General features: G+C 46.4%; 16 non-coding genes across 16 annotated transcripts; all 16 read left to right on the top strand.

Annotated features, from left to right (window-relative positions):
- Positions 1-470: 470 nt before the first annotated feature.
- On the top strand, positions 471-542 carry trnag-ucc (transfer RNA glycine (anticodon UCC)). The gene has a single exon. It is a non-coding gene; the product is annotated as a tRNA-Gly (tRNA).
- A 575-nt stretch (positions 543-1,117) lies between these two features.
- Positions 1,118-1,199, top strand: trnas-aga (transfer RNA serine (anticodon AGA)). The gene has a single exon. It is a non-coding gene; the product is annotated as a tRNA-Ser (tRNA).
- Positions 1,200-2,559: 1,360 nt separating this feature from the next.
- On the top strand, positions 2,560-2,631 carry trnag-ucc (transfer RNA glycine (anticodon UCC)). The gene has a single exon. It is a non-coding gene; the product is annotated as a tRNA-Gly (tRNA).
- A 575-nt stretch (positions 2,632-3,206) lies between these two features.
- Positions 3,207-3,288, top strand: trnas-aga (transfer RNA serine (anticodon AGA)). The gene has a single exon. It is a non-coding gene; the product is annotated as a tRNA-Ser (tRNA).
- Positions 3,289-4,648: 1,360 nt separating this feature from the next.
- trnag-ucc (transfer RNA glycine (anticodon UCC)) lies at positions 4,649-4,720 on the top strand. The gene has a single exon. It is a non-coding gene; the product is annotated as a tRNA-Gly (tRNA).
- A 575-nt stretch (positions 4,721-5,295) lies between these two features.
- Positions 5,296-5,377, top strand: trnas-aga (transfer RNA serine (anticodon AGA)). The gene has a single exon. It is a non-coding gene; the product is annotated as a tRNA-Ser (tRNA).
- A 1,360-nt stretch (positions 5,378-6,737) lies between these two features.
- On the top strand, positions 6,738-6,809 carry trnag-ucc (transfer RNA glycine (anticodon UCC)). The gene has a single exon. It is a non-coding gene; the product is annotated as a tRNA-Gly (tRNA).
- A 575-nt stretch (positions 6,810-7,384) lies between these two features.
- trnas-aga (transfer RNA serine (anticodon AGA)) lies at positions 7,385-7,466 on the top strand. The gene has a single exon. It is a non-coding gene; the product is annotated as a tRNA-Ser (tRNA).
- A 1,360-nt stretch (positions 7,467-8,826) lies between these two features.
- Positions 8,827-8,898, top strand: trnag-ucc (transfer RNA glycine (anticodon UCC)). The gene has a single exon. It is a non-coding gene; the product is annotated as a tRNA-Gly (tRNA).
- Positions 8,899-9,473: 575 nt separating this feature from the next.
- Positions 9,474-9,555, top strand: trnas-aga (transfer RNA serine (anticodon AGA)). The gene has a single exon. It is a non-coding gene; the product is annotated as a tRNA-Ser (tRNA).
- A 1,360-nt stretch (positions 9,556-10,915) lies between these two features.
- On the top strand, positions 10,916-10,987 carry trnag-ucc (transfer RNA glycine (anticodon UCC)). Its single transcript has one exon. It is a non-coding gene; the product is annotated as a tRNA-Gly (tRNA).
- A 575-nt stretch (positions 10,988-11,562) lies between these two features.
- On the top strand, positions 11,563-11,644 carry trnas-aga (transfer RNA serine (anticodon AGA)). The gene has a single exon. It is a non-coding gene; the product is annotated as a tRNA-Ser (tRNA).
- A 1,360-nt stretch (positions 11,645-13,004) lies between these two features.
- Positions 13,005-13,076, top strand: trnag-ucc (transfer RNA glycine (anticodon UCC)). Its single transcript has one exon. It is a non-coding gene; the product is annotated as a tRNA-Gly (tRNA).
- A 575-nt stretch (positions 13,077-13,651) lies between these two features.
- Positions 13,652-13,733, top strand: trnas-aga (transfer RNA serine (anticodon AGA)). The gene has a single exon. It is a non-coding gene; the product is annotated as a tRNA-Ser (tRNA).
- A 1,360-nt stretch (positions 13,734-15,093) lies between these two features.
- Positions 15,094-15,165, top strand: trnag-ucc (transfer RNA glycine (anticodon UCC)). The gene has a single exon. It is a non-coding gene; the product is annotated as a tRNA-Gly (tRNA).
- Positions 15,166-15,740: 575 nt separating this feature from the next.
- trnas-aga (transfer RNA serine (anticodon AGA)) lies at positions 15,741-15,822 on the top strand. The gene has a single exon. It is a non-coding gene; the product is annotated as a tRNA-Ser (tRNA).
- Positions 15,823-16,708: the final 886 nt, after the last annotated feature.

Below are 16,708 nucleotides of genomic sequence, written 5' to 3'. Positions count from 1 at the left end.
GCAGAGCCATCACTTTTCAGGCCCCTCTCTATGGAACCAGCTCCCACTTTGTATTCGGGACACAGACACTTGCTCTCATTTTTGAATTAAGCGTAAAACCTTTTTGCCAAAGTCCAATAACTTGAAAGAGGAGCCAAAGACGTCCTCGTCCCAGATTCGTCCCAAGACAGATTCACACCTATTCTCACCTTGTCTGCTGTGACCTGAAGAACTCGCGTGACCATTGCGACTCTCAAGGTGCTAAAAATCACGCAAGAGTTTAAATGCGTGAGAGGCCACACTTGAGTAGCAAAGAAGCTTTGCTGATGAGATTAAATGTGCAGTTGCATGAAAGCACTAGTCTTTTTAGTGACCTACCTTTTGACCAGTTTAGAACCTGACAAGCGAGTAATCACAATGCCCACCTTGTTAATTGTCCTGAAAATCTGTATAAGCCGGACAATGAATCAGTGATTTTGCGTTCTTTCACAGCGATGGTGGTATAGTGGCGAGCATAGCTTCCTTCCAAGCAGTTGACCCGGGTTCGATTCCCGGCCATCGCAGTTGCCACTCGCAGTGCTGTTCAAGCATGTGGGCTGCGTATTGTTTTACACTAAAAACGTTCTCCTCTCTTTCTGCAAATGCTTACAATGTCAGGCCAGGTGCATTCTTCATCGGCCTCGCTGCTACCGTTTACTGTGGAAAGACACTGTTCACACAGGCTTTGAGTTCTCATCACTTCATACCTATACCTTCTTACATGAAACTGGGATTGGACACGCTACTTCTTCATAAAGACACCCAGTCCCACTTTAAATATTGTGCTCAATGTTTGGAATGAAGATAACATTTTACTAACCATGTACTGATCAGCTCTTTGCGGTGGCAAAATCATCAGCTGTGTGTGTTACTGTTCATGCAAACAAGCAAGCTAATGTCAGCCAGTTAGCTTCAACCGCAGCTGTGCTGCACCAATCTCACGGAACTGCAAAACCACAAGCTTTCGCACCAAAGTCATGCAGCTACCGCATTTACAATCCAGCGTGGCCGTTGTTGTGCACATCCTACTTGAAAGATGTGTGGCGTAGGACTTGGAAGACGTATGTCTTTCAAGTATGTAGTTCCACAGCCCAATGTGGTTGTTGTGGCCGAGCGGTCAAGGCGATGGACTAGAAATCCATTGGGGTCTCCCCGCACAGGTTCGAATCCTGTCGACAACGGTCAGCTATTTTGCGGCAGTCCAGTCGTTGATTTGAGAAGAAGGCATGGAGATCACCTGAGAAGGTGCCAGGAGAAAGAGCCAGGCCTTTGCTTGTGAAAATAGAGCACGCAGAAGCAATGGACCCAGCTATGTCCTGACAAAATTAGGCACATATTCAGTAAACATGGCATCCTTCAATTGGTCTCTTAGCCACCCCACACGTGCCCCCGTGTAGTCGTCCAGGATCCAGTCTGAGTACCGCCAATGACTCATGCGTCTGACAAATGCTGATTGCTTTGCGAGAGGACTGGGATCGGGATTGGAGGCACAGCGGATTTCACCGGGAATGGGACAACAGCAGAAATAGCTTCAAACATTACTGCATGAAAAGCACAAGGAGTGGACACATTTCATTGTTTGGAACACTGCTTTTCACTACAGCTCTTTGCATGTAAAAACTTTGCTCTTCTCCACAGCTGGCTGACGGACACGCAAAAGCGCAAGCAAGAGTGGCCACAGACCCACTATGCCGGCCTTTGTACACTCTCTCCATCTAATGATAGAGAGGAAGGATACATTCACTACTTCTAGCCTCCACTATTCAAATTCAGTATTTTCACAGTGTCCTAAAAGCTTCCTGAAAAGCCTTTACACTGTTTTACAAAACGCTGCATCCAGAGCACAGTCAGGGACTGGAAGGACAGAGTAGATTTCCCCCATATGGACTTCTCTCTTCATTGGCTCCCAATTAAATCCCAAATAAAAATCCAAATACTTGCCCTCACACACAAGGTCTTGAATAATCACCACCAATTTTGTCTACAAGATCTCACAGTGCCATATCATCCCAACAGAGTGCTTTGCTCTCAGACTGCTGGCTTCCGAGGGGATATAAAAGTGCAATGGAAGGCAGAGCCATCACTTTTCAGGCCCCTCTCTATGGAACCAGCTCCCACTTTGTATTCGGGACACAGACACTTGCTCTCATTTTTGAATTAAGCGTAAAACCTTTTTGCCAAAGTCCAATAACTTGAAAGAGGAGCCAAAGACGTCCTCGTCCCAGATTCGTCCCAAGACAGATTCACACCTATTCTCACCTTGTCTGCTGTGACCTGAAGAACTCGCGTGACCATTGCGACTCTCAAGGTGCTAAAAATCACGCAAGAGTTTAAATGCGTGAGAGGCCACACTTGAGTAGCAAAGAAGCTTTGCTGATGAGATTAAATGTGCAGTTGCATGAAAGCACTAGTCTTTTTAGTGATCTACCTTTTGACCAGTTTAGAACCTGACAAGCGAGTAATCACAATGCCCACCTTGTTAATTGTCCTGAAAATCTGTATAAGCCGGACAATGAATCAGTGATTTTGCGTTCTTTCACAGCGATGGTGGTATAGTGGCGAGCATAGCTGCCTTCCAAGCAGTTGACCCGGGTTCGATTCCCGGCCATCGCAGTTGCCACTCGCAGTGCTGTTCAAGCATGTGGGCTGCGTATTGTTTTACACTAAAAACGTTCTCCTCTCTTTCTGCAAATGCTTACAATGTCAGGCCAGGTGCATTCTTCATCGGCCTCGCTGCTACCGTTTACTGTGGAAAGACACTGTTCACACAGGCTTTGAGTTCTCATCACTTCATACCTATACCTTCTTACATGAAACTGGGATTGGACACGCTACTTCTTCATAAAGACACCCAGTCCCACTTTAAATATTGTGCTCAATGTTTGGAATGAAGATAACATTTTACTAACCATGTACTGATCAGCTCTTTGCGGTGGCAAAATCATCAGCTGTGTGTGTTACTGTTCATGCAAACAAGCAAGCTAATGTCAGCCAGTTAGCTTCAACCGCAGCTGTGCTGCACCAATCTCACGGAACTGCAAAACCACAAGCTTTCGCACCAAAGTCATGCAGCTACCGCATTTACAATCCAGCGTGGCCGTTGTTGTGCACATCCTACTTGAAAGATGTGTGGCGTAGGACTTGGAAGACGTATGTCTTTCAAGTATGTAGTTCCACAGCCCAATGTGGTTGTTGTGGCCGAGCGGTCAAGGCGATGGACTAGAAATCCATTGGGGTCTCCCCGCACAGGTTCGAATCCTGTCGACAACGGTCAGCTATTTTGCGGCAGTCCAGTCGTTGATTTGAGAAGAAGGCATGGAGATCACCTGAGAAGGTGCCAGGAGAAAGAGCCAGGCCTTTGCTTGTGAAAATAGAGCACGCAGAAGCAATGGACCCAGCTATGTCCTGACAAAATTAGGCACATATTCAGTAAACATGGCATCCTTCAATTGGTCTCTTAGCCACCCCACACGTGCCCCCGTGTAGTCGTCCAGGATCCAGTCTGAGTACCGCCAATGACTCATGCGTCTGACAAATGCTGATTGCTTTGCGAGAGGACTGGGATCGGGATTGGAGGCACAGCGGATTTCACCGGGAATGGGACAACAGCAGAAATAGCTTCAAACATTACTGCATGAAAAGCACAAGGAGTGGACACATTTCATTGTTTGGAACACTGCTTTTCACTACAGCTCTTTGCATGTAAAAACTTTGCTCTTCTCCACAGCTGGCTGACGGACACGCAAAAGCGCAAGCAAGAGTGGCCACAGACCCACTATGCCGGCCTTTGTACACTCTCTCCATCTAATGATAGAGAGGAAGGATACATTCACTACTTCTAGCCTCCACTATTCAAATTCAGTATTTTCACAGTGTCCTAAAAGCTTCCTGAAAAGCCTTTACACTGTTTTACAAAACGCTGCATCCAGAGCACAGTCAGGGACTGGAAGGACAGAGTAGATTTCCCCCATATGGACTTCTCTCTTCATTGGCTCCCAATTAAATCCCAAATAAAAATCCAAATACTTGCCCTCACACACAAGGTCTTGAATAATCACCACCAATTTTGTCTACAAGATCTCACAGTGCCATATCATCCCAACAGAGTGCTTTGCTCTCAGACTGCTGGCTTCCGAGGGGATATAAAAGTGCAATGGAAGGCAGAGCCATCACTTTTCAGGCCCCTCTCTATGGAACCAGCTCCCACTTTGTATTCGGGACACAGACACTTGCTCTCATTTTTGAATTAAGCGTAAAACCTTTTTGCCAAAGTCCAATAACTTGAAAGAGGAGCCAAAGACGTCCTCGTCCCAGATTCGTCCCAAGACAGATTCACACCTATTCTCACCTTGTCTGCTGTGACCTGAAGAACTCGCGTGACCATTGCGACTCTCAAGGTGCTAAAAATCACGCAAGAGTTTAAATGCGTGAGAGGCCACACTTGAGTAGCAAAGAAGCTTTGCTGATGAGATTAAATGTGCAGTTGCATGAAAGCACTAGTCTTTTTAGTGATCTACCTTTTGACCAGTTTAGAACCTGACAAGCGAGTAATCACAATGCCCACCTTGTTAATTGTCCTGAAAATCTGTATAAGCCGGACAATGAATCAGTGATTTTGCGTTCTTTCACAGCGATGGTGGTATAGTGGCGAGCATAGCTGCCTTCCAAGCAGTTGACCCGGGTTCGATTCCCGGCCATCGCAGTTGCCACTCGCAGTGCTGTTCAAGCATGTGGGCTGCGTATTGTTTTACACTAAAAACGTTCTCCTCTCTTTCTGCAAATGCTTACAATGTCAGGCCAGGTGCATTCTTCATCGGCCTCGCTGCTACCGTTTACTGTGGAAAGACACTGTTCACACAGGCTTTGAGTTCTCATCACTTCATACCTATACCTTCTTACATGAAACTGGGATTGGACACGCTACTTCTTCATAAAGACACCCAGTCCCACTTTAAATATTGTGCTCAATGTTTGGAATGAAGATAACATTTTACTAACCATGTACTGATCAGCTCTTTGCGGTGGCAAAATCATCAGCTGTGTGTGTTACTGTTCATGCAAACAAGCAAGCTAATGTCAGCCAGTTAGCTTCAACCGCAGCTGTGCTGCACCAATCTCACGGAACTGCAAAACCACAAGCTTTCGCACCAAAGTCATGCAGCTACCGCATTTACAATCCAGCGTGGCCGTTGTTGTGCACATCCTACTTGAAAGATGTGTGGCGTAGGACTTGGAAGACGTATGTCTTTCAAGTATGTAGTTCCACAGCCCAATGTGGTTGTTGTGGCCGAGCGGTCAAGGCGATGGACTAGAAATCCATTGGGGTCTCCCCGCACAGGTTCGAATCCTGTCGACAACGGTCAGCTATTTTGCGGCAGTCCAGTCGTTGATTTGAGAAGAAGGCATGGAGATCACCTGAGAAGGTGCCAGGAGAAAGAGCCAGGCCTTTGCTTGTGAAAATAGAGCACGCAGAAGCAATGGACCCAGCTATGTCCTGACAAAATTAGGCACATATTCAGTAAACATGGCATCCTTCAATTGGTCTCTTAGCCACCCCACACGTGCCCCCGTGTAGTCGTCCAGGATCCAGTCTGAGTACCGCCAATGACTCATGCGTCTGACAAATGCTGATTGCTTTGCGAGAGGACTGGGATCGGGATTGGAGGCACAGCGGATTTCACCGGGAATGGGACAACAGCAGAAATAGCTTCAAACATTACTGCATGAAAAGCACAAGGAGTGGACACATTTCATTGTTTGGAACACTGCTTTTCACTACAGCTCTTTGCATGTAAAAACTTTGCTCTTCTCCACAGCTGGCTGACGGACACGCAAAAGCGCAAGCAAGAGTGGCCACAGACCCACTATGCCGGCCTTTGTACACTCTCTCCATCTAATGATAGAGAGGAAGGATACATTCACTACTTCTAGCCTCCACTATTCAAATTCAGTATTTTCACAGTGTCCTAAAAGCTTCCTGAAAAGCCTTTACACTGTTTTACAAAACGCTGCATCCAGAGCACAGTCAGGGACTGGAAGGACAGAGTAGATTTCCCCCATATGGACTTCTCTCTTCATTGGCTCCCAATTAAATCCCAAATAAAAATCCAAATACTTGCCCTCACACACAAGGTCTTGAATAATCACCACCAATTTTGTCTACAAGATCTCACAGTGCCATATCATCCCAACAGAGTGCTTTGCTCTCAGACTGCTGGCTTCCGAGGGGATATAAAAGTGCAATGGAAGGCAGAGCCATCACTTTTCAGGCCCCTCTCTATGGAACCAGCTCCCACTTTGTATTCGGGACACAGACACTTGCTCTCATTTTTGAATTAAGCGTAAAACCTTTTTGCCAAAGTCCAATAACTTGAAAGAGGAGCCAAAGACGTCCTCGTCCCAGATTCGTCCCAAGACAGATTCACACCTATTCTCACCTTGTCTGCTGTGACCTGAAGAACTCGCGTGACCATTGCGACTCTCAAGGTGCTAAAAATCACGCAAGAGTTTAAATGCGTGAGAGGCCACACTTGAGTAGCAAAGAAGCTTTGCTGATGAGATTAAATGTGCAGTTGCATGAAAGCACTAGTCTTTTTAGTGATCTACCTTTTGACCAGTTTAGAACCTGACAAGCGAGTAATCACAATGCCCACCTTGTTAATTGTCCTGAAAATCTGTATAAGCCGGACAATGAATCAGTGATTTTGCGTTCTTTCACAGCGATGGTGGTATAGTGGCGAGCATAGCTGCCTTCCAAGCAGTTGACCCGGGTTCGATTCCCGGCCATCGCAGTTGCCACTCGCAGTGCTGTTCAAGCATGTGGGCTGCGTATTGTTTTACACTAAAAACGTTCTCCTCTCTTTCTGCAAATGCTTACAATGTCAGGCCAGGTGCATTCTTCATCGGCCTCGCTGCTACCGTTTACTGTGGAAAGACACTGTTCACACAGGCTTTGAGTTCTCATCACTTCATACCTATACCTTCTTACATGAAACTGGGATTGGACACGCTACTTCTTCATAAAGACACCCAGTCCCACTTTAAATATTGTGCTCAATGTTTGGAATGAAGATAACATTTTACTAACCATGTACTGATCAGCTCTTTGCGGTGGCAAAATCATCAGCTGTGTGTGTTACTGTTCATGCAAACAAGCAAGCTAATGTCAGCCAGTTAGCTTCAACCGCAGCTGTGCTGCACCAATCTCACGGAACTGCAAAACCACAAGCTTTCGCACCAAAGTCATGCAGCTACCGCATTTACAATCCAGCGTGGCCGTTGTTGTGCACATCCTACTTGAAAGATGTGTGGCGTAGGACTTGGAAGACGTATGTCTTTCAAGTATGTAGTTCCACAGCCCAATGTGGTTGTTGTGGCCGAGCGGTCAAGGCGATGGACTAGAAATCCATTGGGGTCTCCCCGCACAGGTTCGAATCCTGTCGACAACGGTCAGCTATTTTGCGGCAGTCCAGTCGTTGATTTGAGAAGAAGGCATGGAGATCACCTGAGAAGGTGCCAGGAGAAAGAGCCAGGCCTTTGCTTGTGAAAATAGAGCACGCAGAAGCAATGGACCCAGCTATGTCCTGACAAAATTAGGCACATATTCAGTAAACATGGCATCCTTCAATTGGTCTCTTAGCCACCCCACACGTGCCCCCGTGTAGTCGTCCAGGATCCAGTCTGAGTACCGCCAATGACTCATGCGTCTGACAAATGCTGATTGCTTTGCGAGAGGACTGGGATCGGGATTGGAGGCACAGCGGATTTCACCGGGAATGGGACAACAGCAGAAATAGCTTCAAACATTACTGCATGAAAAGCACAAGGAGTGGACACATTTCATTGTTTGGAACACTGCTTTTCACTACAGCTCTTTGCATGTAAAAACTTTGCTCTTCTCCACAGCTGGCTGACGGACACGCAAAAGCGCAAGCAAGAGTGGCCACAGACCCACTATGCCGGCCTTTGTACACTCTCTCCATCTAATGATAGAGAGGAAGGATACATTCACTACTTCTAGCCTCCACTATTCAAATTCAGTATTTTCACAGTGTCCTAAAAGCTTCCTGAAAAGCCTTTACACTGTTTTACAAAACGCTGCATCCAGAGCACAGTCAGGGACTGGAAGGACAGAGTAGATTTCCCCCATATGGACTTCTCTCTTCATTGGCTCCCAATTAAATCCCAAATAAAAATCCAAATACTTGCCCTCACACACAAGGTCTTGAATAATCACCACCAATTTTGTCTACAAGATCTCACAGTGCCATATCATCCCAACAGAGTGCTTTGCTCTCAGACTGCTGGCTTCCGAGGGGATATAAAAGTGCAATGGAAGGCAGAGCCATCACTTTTCAGGCCCCTCTCTATGGAACCAGCTCCCACTTTGTATTCGGGACACAGACACTTGCTCTCATTTTTGAATTAAGCGTAAAACCTTTTTGCCAAAGTCCAATAACTTGAAAGAGGAGCCAAAGACGTCCTCGTCCCAGATTCGTCCCAAGACAGATTCACACCTATTCTCACCTTGTCTGCTGTGACCTGAAGAACTCGCGTGACCATTGCGACTCTCAAGGTGCTAAAAATCACGCAAGAGTTTAAATGCGTGAGAGGCCACACTTGAGTAGCAAAGAAGCTTTGCTGATGAGATTAAATGTGCAGTTGCATGAAAGCACTAGTCTTTTTAGTGATCTACCTTTTGACCAGTTTAGAACCTGACAAGCGAGTAATCACAATGCCCACCTTGTTAATTGTCCTGAAAATCTGTATAAGCCGGACAATGAATCAGTGATTTTGCGTTCTTTCACAGCGATGGTGGTATAGTGGCGAGCATAGCTCCCTTCCAAGCAGTTGACCCGGGTTCGATTCCCGGCCATCGCAGTTGCCACTCGCAGTGCTGTTCAAGCATGTGGGCTGCGTATTGTTTTACACTAAAAACGTTCTCCTCTCTTTCTGCAAATGCTTACAATGTCAGGCCAGGTGCATTCTTCATCGGCCTCGCTGCTACCGTTTACTGTGGAAAGACACTGTTCACACAGGCTTTGAGTTCTCATCACTTCATACCTATACCTTCTTACATGAAACTGGGATTGGACACGCTACTTCTTCATAAAGACACCCAGTCCCACTTTAAATATTGTGCTCAATGTTTGGAATGAAGATAACATTTTACTAACCATGTACTGATCAGCTCTTTGCGGTGGCAAAATCATCAGCTGTGTGTGTTACTGTTCATGCAAACAAGCAAGCTAATGTCAGCCAGTTAGCTTCAACCGCAGCTGTGCTGCACCAATCTCACGGAACTGCAAAACCACAAGCTTTCGCACCAAAGTCATGCAGCTACCGCATTTACAATCCAGCGTGGCCGTTGTTGTGCACATCCTACTTGAAAGACGTGTGGCGTAGGACTTGGAAGACGTATGTCTTTCAAGTATGTAGTTCCACAGCCCACTGTGGTTGTTGTGGCAGAGCGGTCAAGGCGATGGACTAGAAATCCATTGGGGTCTCCCCGCACAGGTTCGAATCCTGTCGACAACGGTCTGCTATTTTGCGGCAGTCCAGACGTTGATTTGAGAAGAAGGCATGGAGATCACCTGAGAAGGTGCCAGGAGAAAGAGCCAGGCCTTTGCTTGTGAAAATAGAGCACGCAGAAGCAATGGACCCAGCTATGTCCTGACAAAATTAGGCACATATTCAGTAAACATGGCATCCTTCAATTGGTCTCTTAGCCACCCCACACGTGCCCCCGTGTAGTCGTCCAGGATCCAGTCTGAGTACCGCCAATGACTCATGCGTCTGACAAATGCTGATTGCTTTGCGAGAGGACTGGGATCGGGATTGGAGGCACAGCGGATTTCACCGGGAATGGGACAACAGCAGAAATAGCTTCAAACATTACTGCATGAAAAGCACAAGGAGTGGACACATTTCATTGTTTGGAACACTGCTTTTCACTACAGCTCTTTGCATGTAAAAACTTTGCTCTTCTCCACAGCTGGCTGACGGACACGCAAAAGCGCAAGCAAGAGTGGCCACAGACCCACTATGCCGGCCTTTGTACACTCTCTCCATCTAATGATAGAGAGGAAGGATACATTCACTACTTCTAGCCTCCACTATTCAAATTCAGTATTTTCACAGTGTCCTAAAAGCTTCCTGAAAAGCCTTTACACTGTTTTACAAAACGCTGCATCCAGAGCACAGTCAGGGACTGGAAGGACAGAGTAGATTTCCCCCATATGGACTTCTCTCTTCATTGGCTCCCAATTAAATCCCAAATAAAAATCCAAATACTTGCCCTCACACACAAGGTCTTGAATAATCACCACCAATTTTGTCTACAAGATCTCACAGTGCCATATCATCCCAACAGAGTGCTTTGCTCTCAGACTGCTGGCTTCCGAGGGGATTTTAAAGTGCAATGGAAGGCAGAGCCATCACTTTTCAGGCCCCTCTCTGTGGAACCAGCTCCCACTTTGTATTCGGGACACAGACACTTGCTCTCATTTTTGAATTAAGCGTAAAACCTTTTTGCCAAAGTCCAATAACTTGAAAGAGGAGCCAAAGACGTCCTCGTCCCAGATTCGTCCCAAGACAGATTCACACCTATTCTCACCTTGTCTGCTGTGACCTGAAGAACTCGCGTGACCATTGCGACTCTCAAGGTGCTAAAAATCACGCAAGAGTTTAAATGCGTGAGAGGCCACACTTGAGTAGCAAAGAAGCTTTGCTGATGAGATTAAATGTGCAGTTGCATGAAAGCACTAGTCTTTTTAGTGATCTACCTTTTGACCAGTTTAGAACCTGACAAGCGAGTAATCACAATGCCCACCTTGTTAATTGTCCTGAAAATCTGTATAAGCCGGACAATGAATCAGTGATTTTGCGTTCTTTCACAGCGATGGTGGTATAGTGGCGAGCATAGCTTCCTTCCAAGCAGTTGACCCGGGTTCGATTCCCGGCCATCGCAGTTGCCACTCGCAGTGCTGTTCAAGCATGTGGGCTGCGTATTGTTTTACACTAAAAACGTTCTCCTCTCTTTCTGCAAATGCTTACAATGTCAGGCCAGGTGCATTCTTCATCGGCCTCGCTGCTACCGTTTACTGTGGAAAGACACTGTTCACACAGGCTTTGAGTTCTCATCACTTCATACCTATACCTTCTTACATGAAACTGGGATTGGACACGCTACTTCTTCATAAAGACACCCAGTCCCACTTTAAATATTGTGCTCAATGTTTGGAATGAAGATAACATTTTACTAACCATGTACTGATCAGCTCTTTGCGGTGGCAAAATCATCAGCTGTGTGTGTTACTGTTCATGCAAACAAGCAAGCTAATGTCAGCCAGTTAGCTTCAACCGCAGCTGTGCTGCACCAATCTCACGGAACTGCAAAACCACAAGCTTTCGCACCAAAGTCATGCAGCTACCGCATTTACAATCCAGCGTGGCCGTTGTTGTGCACATCCTACTTGAAAGATGTGTGGCGTAGGACTTGGAAGACGTATGTCTTTCAAGTATGTAGTTCCACAGCCCAATGTGGTTGTTGTGGCCGAGCGGTCAAGGCGATGGACTAGAAATCCATTGGGGTCTCCCCGCACAGGTTCGAATCCTGTCGACAACGGTCAGCTATTTTGCGGCAGTCCAGTCGTTGATTTGAGAAGAAGGCATGGAGATCACCTGAGAAGGTGCCAGGAGAAAGAGCCAGGCCTTTGCTTGTGAAAATAGAGCACGCAGAAGCAATGGACCCAGCTATGTCCTGACAAAATTAGGCACATATTCAGTAAACATGGCATCCTTCAATTGGTCTCTTAGCCACCCCACACGTGCCCCCGTGTAGTCGTCCAGGATCCAGTCTGAGTACCGCCAATGACTCATGCGTCTGACAAATGCTGATTGCTTTGCGAGAGGACTGGGATCGGGATTGGAGGCACAGCGGATTTCACCGGGAATGGGACAACAGCAGAAATAGCTTCAAACATTACTGCATGAAAAGCACAAGGAGTGGACACATTTCATTGTTTGGAACACTGCTTTTCACTACAGCTCTTTGCATGTAAAAACTTTGCTCTTCTCCACAGCTGGCTGACGGACACGCAAAAGCGCAAGCAAGAGTGGCCACAGACCCACTATGCCGGCCTTTGTACACTCTCTCCATCTAATGATAGAGAGGAAGGATACATTCACTACTTCTAGCCTCCACTATTCAAATTCAGTATTTTCACAGTGTCCTAAAAGCTTCCTGAAAAGCCTTTACACTGTTTTACAAAACGCTGCATCCAGAGCACAGTCAGGGACTGGAAGGACAGAGTAGATTTCCCCCATATGGACTTCTCTCTTCATTGGCTCCCAATTAAATCCCAAATAAAAATCCAAATACTTGCCCTCACACACAAGGTCTTGAATAATCACCACCAATTTTGTCTACAAGATCTCACAGTGCCATATCATCCCAACAGAGTGCTTTGCTCTCAGACTGCTGGCTTCCGAGGGGATATAAAAGTGCAATGGAAGGCAGAGCCATCACTTTTCAGGCCCCTCTCTATGGAACCAGCTCCCACTTTGTATTCGGGACACAGACACTTGCTCTCATTTTTGAATTAAGCGTAAAACCTTTTTGCCAAAGTCCAATAACTTGAAAGAGGAGCCAAAGACGTCCTCGTCCCAGATTCGTCCCAAGACAGATTCACACCTATTCTCACCTTGTCTGCTGTGACCTGAAGAACTCGCGTGACCATTGCGACTCTCAAGGTGCTAAAAATCACGCAAGAGTTTAAATGCGTGAGAGGCCACACTTGAGTAGCAAAGAAGCTTTGCTGATGAGATTAAATGTGCAGTTGCATGAAAGCACTAGTCTTTTTAGTGATCTACCTTTTGACCAGTTTAGAACCTGACAAGCGAGTAATCACAATGCCCACCTTGTTAATTGTCCTGAAAATCTGTATAAGCCGGACAATGAATCAGTGATTTTGCGTTCTTTCACAGCGATGGTGGTATAGTGGCGAGCATAGCTGCCTTCCAAGCAGTTGACCCGGGTTCGATTCCCGGCCATCGCAGTTGCCACTCGCAGTGCTGTTCAAGCATGTGGGCTGCGTATTGTTTTACACTAAAAACGTTCTCCTCTCTTTCTGCAAATGCTTACAATGTCAGGCCAGGTGCATTCTTCATCGGCCTCGCTGCTACCGTTTACTGTGGAAAGACACTGTTCACACAGGCTTTGAGTTCTCATCACTTCATACCTATACCTTCTTACATGAAACTGGGATTGGACACGCTACTTCTTCATAAAGACACCCAGTCCCACTTTAAATATTGTGCTCAATGTTTGGAATGAAGATAACATTTTACTAACCATGTACTGATCAGCTCTTTGCGGTGGCAAAATCATCAGCTGTGTGTGTTACTGTTCATGCAAACAAGCAAGCTAATGTCAGCCAGTTAGCTTCAACCGCAGCTGTGCTGCACCAATCTCACGGAACTGCAAAACCACAAGCTTTCGCACCAAAGTCATGCAGCTACCGCATTTACAATCCAGCGTGGCCGTTGTTGTGCACATCCTACTTGAAAGATGTGTGGCGTAGGACTTGGAAGACGTATGTCTTTCAAGTATGTAGTTCCACAGCCCAATGTGGTTGTTGTGGCCGAGCGGTCAAGGCGATGGACTAGAAATCCATTGGGGTCTCCCCGCACAGGTTCGAATCCTGTCGACAACGGTCAGCTATTTTGCGGCAGTCCAGTCGTTGATTTGAGAAGAAGGCATGGAGATCACCTGAGAAGGTGCCAGGAGAAAGAGCCAGGCCTTTGCTTGTGAAAATAGAGCACGCAGAAGCAATGGACCCAGCTATGTCCTGACAAAATTAGGCACATATTCAGTAAACATGGCATCCTTCAATTGGTCTCTTAGCCACCCCACACGTGCCCCCGTGTAGTCGTCCAGGATCCAGTCTGAGTACCGCCAATGACTCATGCGTCTGACAAATGCTGATTGCTTTGCGAGAGGACTGGGATCGGGATTGGAGGCACAGCGGATTTCACCGGGAATGGGACAACAGCAGAAATAGCTTCAAACATTACTGCATGAAAAGCACCAGGAGTGGACACATTTCATTGTTTGGAACACTGCTTTTCACTACAGCTCTTTGCATGTAAAAACTTTGCTCTTCTCCACAGCTGGCTGACGGACACGCAAAAGCGCAAGCAAGAGTGGCCACAGACCCACTATGCCGGCCTTTGTACACTCTCTCCATCTAATGATAGAGAGGAAGGATACATTCACTACTTCTAGCCTCCACTATTCAAATTCAGTATTTTCACAGTGTCCTAAAAGCTTCCTGAAAAGCCTTTACACTGTTTTACAAAACGCTGCATCCAGAGCACAGTCAGGGACTGGAAGGACAGAGTAGATTTCCCCCATATGGACTTCTCTCTTCATTGGCTCCCAATTAAATCCCAAATAAAAATCCAAATACTTGCCCTCACACACAAGGTCTTGAATAATCACCACCAATTTTGTCTACAAGATCTCACAGTGCCATATCATCCCAACAGAGTGCTTTGCTCTCAGACTGCTGGCTTCCGAGGGGATATAAAAGTGCAATGGAAGGCAGAGCCATCACTTTTCAGGCCCCTCTCTATGGAACCAGCTCCCACTTTGTATTCGGGACACAGACACTTGCTCTCATTTTTGAATTAAGCGTAAAACCTTTTTGCCAAAGTCCAATAACTTGAAAGAGGAGCCAAAGACGTCCTCGTCCCAGATTCGTCCCAAGACAGATTCACACCTATTCTCACCTTGTCTGCTGTGACCTGAAGAACTCGCGTGACCATTGCGACTCTCAAGGTGCTAAAAATCACGCAAGAGTTTAAATGCGTGAGAGGCCACACTTGAGTAGCAAAGAAGCTTTGCTGATGAGATTAAATGTGCAGTTGCATGAAAGCACTAGTCTTTTTAGTGATCTACCTTTTGACCAGTTTAGAACCTGACAAGCGAGTAATCACAATGCCCACCTTGTTAATTGTCCTGAAAATCTGTATAAGCCGGACAATGAATCAGTGATTTTGCGTTCTTTCACAGCGATGGTGGTATAGTGGCGAGCATAGCTGCCTTCCAAGCAGTTGACCCGGGTTCGATTCCCGGCCATCGCAGTTGCCACTCGCAGTGCTGTTCAAGCATGTGGGCTGCGTATTGTTTTACACTAAAAACGTTCTCCTCTCTTTCTGCAAATGCTTACAATGTCAGGCCAGGTGCATTCTTCATCGGCCTCGCTGCTACCGTTTACTGTGGAAAGACACTGTTCACACAGGCTTTGAGTTCTCATCACTTCATACCTATACCTTCTTACATGAAACTGGGATTGGACACGCTACTTCTTCATAAAGACACCCAGTCCCACTTTAAATATTGTGCTCAATGTTTGGAATGAAGATAACATTTTACTAACCATGTACTGATCAGCTCTTTGCGGTGGCAAAATCATCAGCTGTGTGTGTTACTGTTCATGCAAACAAGCAAGCTAATGTCAGCCAGTTAGCTTCAACCGCAGCTGTGCTGCACCAATCTCACGGAACTGCAAAACCACAAGCTTTCGCACCAAAGTCATGCAGCTACCGCATTTACAATCCAGCGTGGCCGTTGTTGTGCACATCCTACTTGAAAGATGTGTGGCGTAGGACTTGGAAGACGTATGTCTTTCAAGTATGTAGTTCCACAGCCCAATGTGGTTGTTGTGGCCGAGCGGTCAAGGCGATGGACTAGAAATCCATTGGGGTCTCCCCGCACAGGTTCGAATCCTGTCGACAACGGTCAGCTGTTTTGCGGCAGTCCAGACGTTGATTTGAGAAGAAGGCATGGAGATCACCTGAGAAGGTGCCAGGAGAAAGAGCCAGGCCTTTGCTTGTGAAAATAGAGCACGCAGAAGCAATGGACCCAGCTATGTCCTGACAAAATTAGGCACATATTCAGTAAACATGGCATCCTTCAATTGGTCTCTTAGCCACCCCACACGTTCCCCCGTGTAGTCGTCCAGGATCCAGTCTGAGTACCGCCAATGACTCATGCGTCTGACAAATGCTGATTGCTTTGCGAGAGGACTGGGATCGGGATTGGAGGCACAGCGGATTTCACCGGGAATGGGACAACAGCAGAAATAGCTTCAAACATTACTGCATGAAAAGCACAAGGAGTGGACACATTTCATTGTTTGGAACACTGCTTTTCACTACAGCTCTTTGCATGTAAAAACTTTGCTCTTCTCCACAGCTGGCTGACGGACACGCAAAAGCGCAAGCAAGAGTGGCCACAGACCCACTATGCCGGCCTTTGTACACTCTCTCCATCTAATGATAGAGAGGAAGGATACATTCACTACTTCTAGCCTCCACTATTCAAATTCAGTATTTTCACAGTGTCCTAAAAGCTTCCTGAAAAGCCTTTACACTGTTTTACAAAACGCTGCATCCAGAGCACAGTCAGGGACTGGAAGGACAGAGTAGATTTCCCCCATATGGACTTCTCTCTTCATTGGCTCCCAATTAAATCCCAAATAAAAATCCAAATACTTGCCCTCACACACAAGGTCTTGAATAATCACCACCAATTTTGTCTACAAGATCTCACAGTGCCATATCATCCCAACAGAGTGCTTTGCTCTCAGACTGCTGGCTTCCGAGGGGATATAAAAGTGCAATG

The sequence above is a fragment of the Rhamphochromis longiceps genome, linkage group LG9, assembly GCF_057381845.1.
Source record: "Rhamphochromis longiceps isolate RC_006_pf linkage group LG9, R_longiceps_female_GT1.1, whole genome shotgun sequence".
Taxonomy (NCBI): Eukaryota; Metazoa; Chordata; class Actinopteri; order Cichliformes; family Cichlidae; genus Rhamphochromis; species Rhamphochromis longiceps.
Note: the sequence above shows the minus strand (reverse complement) of the source record. Positions and strands in the feature narration are given on the sequence as shown.